This window comes from Alligator mississippiensis, chromosome 9 (genome assembly GCF_030867095.1).
Source record: "Alligator mississippiensis isolate rAllMis1 chromosome 9, rAllMis1, whole genome shotgun sequence".
NCBI classification, from domain to species: Eukaryota; Metazoa; Chordata; order Crocodylia; family Alligatoridae; genus Alligator; species Alligator mississippiensis.
The window spans coordinates 13,455,003-13,457,639 of NC_081832.1; positions in this window are offsets into that span (position 1 = coordinate 13,455,003).

The window sequence follows — 2,637 nt, forward strand, 5'->3', positions numbered from 1 at the left end:
ACCAATTTATTTCCAGTACAAATCTGTCACTAATTTATTATCTACACTTCTGGTTGTATTTCTCATGGTCACTGCTTCCTCCAGTGCCTGAATAAGTTTAAAGGGACGTGGCAGTTTGAATCAAATGTACTCTGAACTTCTAAGTTCTGTGGGAGATTGTTTTTGGATTTTAAGCACCTGCACTATTCATCAGTACCTCTTGAGAAGAGCAGACGGAGCTTTTCAGGAACTTTTTTTTCTTAAAAGGTACTGATCTGATCTCTGGTGCTCCTACTGTTGACAGTACGTTGAGCCTGCGTGGGTAAGACAGATGAGTGGGAGTGAAAAGAAATCAAGTCAACGTGCAAAATGTGATTCAGTTCTCCTTGATATCAGAAAGAGTTGGAGTAGGCCTTTAATATGTCCATTACTGCGGTAGCTAAGCTGCAAGAGAATCAGGCTAAGAATGCTCCAAGCCATTTTTGACAGTCCTTACTCGGTTCTGAAAGGTGGGATTTTGTTATCTTTCTTGCAAAGGTCACCTCAAGCTTAAAGTGAGGGTGAGGTTTAATTTTTAGAGAGATTTAAGTTGAACACATTGCTCATCTCTTCCTTGTTGCATACTGTCCATCTCCAGCTGGGCTGTAGCTAACCTGAAAACATTCTTTTCCTGCCAGTCTCTTCTATTTGAAAATATAGGAGGCAGAGGCAATTAATTTCTTATGCATCTGTGCTTCAGCATCATGGCAGCACATGTCCTGTTCTGAGCCAGCAGAGTAGTCTGATGCAGTACATGGGGACAAGAGGTCAAAAGGGTAAAATGGAAAACCTGGATGAGGCTTTGCAGATTGGTGAGGAGGAGACTAGTAAAAATAAGGAGTAGTTGCTTCGTTGGTTAGGCTTAAAACAGGTTTCCAAGCACACTCATGGAAAGCAATAGCAACATAATGTCTCCATGTTTTGTGCATGCACTGTGCCCAGCTCTGGGATCCTAATCCAGGTCGTCGGGGTTTGGATGCTGCTGTATTTACGCTCTTCTGTGAAGCATCTAAGGTAGGGGCAGGCAATTCTTTTGGGTGGATGGCCACTTACTGAGTTTTGGCAAGCCATCAAGGGCTGCATGACAGGCAGTCTAGGGCAGATTAATATTCATTTTCTAAATTTTTTAGGGGCTCTACAGGCTGGATAGAATGGCCTGGCAGGCCACATTTTGCCCACCCCTGATCTAAGGGTAACATATGGAGGTGCTGTGGAGCAACCAGGTAGCCTATGTACTAAAAGTCAGGGAAGCAACAAAAACAAAAAGGCCATCCATGAACAGCCACAGGAAGAAATCAAGTCTTGATGTGGAACGGTGGGCATGACACTCCTGTTCTCATCTTCCCAGCCTGCTTTCTAGTGATTTATATAAATTATTTTAGTTTCAGGAGGTTATATAACCTAGCAGAGGCATCTACTTGTGCACTTTCCTTTCTTGAAGTCTGTCTTATGCAAGGCAGGGAGGCTGATGTAAAGATGAAACAATCTACTTCAGTGCTGCTCTCATTTTTACCATAACAAAGGGCTTTGTTTTTGCATTTCACATGTTCAGAATCTGGAAGATGCCGAAGCCCACATCAGAGTTGGTTCAAGGTATGTAAGAGTATTACTGTATCTAGTCCAATGCTCCTTGGTTACTAACAGGGGCCTTTCCTGGCTGCAGAGAGTCCTAGTTTCATACTGGTGCCACTCTCGCAATCTCTACCTATAAAATGAATGTTTTCCATAGCTGGACTATCAATCAAAGCAAGTCTTGCTTTAAGATGGGGAGATGTCTTCTGAGTTAGGCTACTGTTCAGTTAAAAAAAAAAAAAAAAAAAAAAAAAAAATCATTGCATCCGGTTCTTGGTTGGTGTCATGCTTGAAGGCAGTGTCAAAATCCCCTTAGTTTCAGTGCTGAAGATCAAGCCTGTAGTAGGTGGTGTAACAGCTTGAGTGTTGCAGCTGCTGCTGCTCTTGTGAACGGTGGGAGCTGATCTGTTCAGTGCTTTAGAAATCAAAGTGTGACAGTTGTTCTAACCAGAGGAGTCTCTTTCCTTTAAAGAATCCTCTCCTTTCCTTTCCCCCAGCTCAGGATGAAACATTACCCTCCCCTCTGCTATCTTGTTCACATTCCTTTATATGCAGCAAGCATCAATTCAACTACTCTACCCAAGATTTCCATTATAACACCAACATTATTTTGTTGAGTAATTCCCGAGGTGCTACCTTTCCGAGCAGGGACGAGATTGCACGTTTTACCATTGTTCCACATGACACAAATGCTACCTTCTGGTTTACTTTCAAATTAAGCAAAACTATGAGCTTCAGTAGTGACCTAAGTGTGAATTATTGCCAATGGTATGTGTAAACCAAAGCTCTCTAATTAACTGTTAATCAAAACAGTTGCTACCAAGCAGCATGTCTAAAAGTGACAGTCTGTTTGCATGACTCACTGTAATTACAGTAACATGTAGTCAGGGTGATTGTTCAGTGTAAATGTGTGACAGGAGAGAATCGACCTCCATTAAAACTCTCTGCTCCCTACTCATGCGGTCTGACACTAATGTATCTTCCAGCCCCTCCCAAGAGTGGTGCTATCGGCTCACCTCTGGAAGAGAGCACGCTCCATGTAGGATG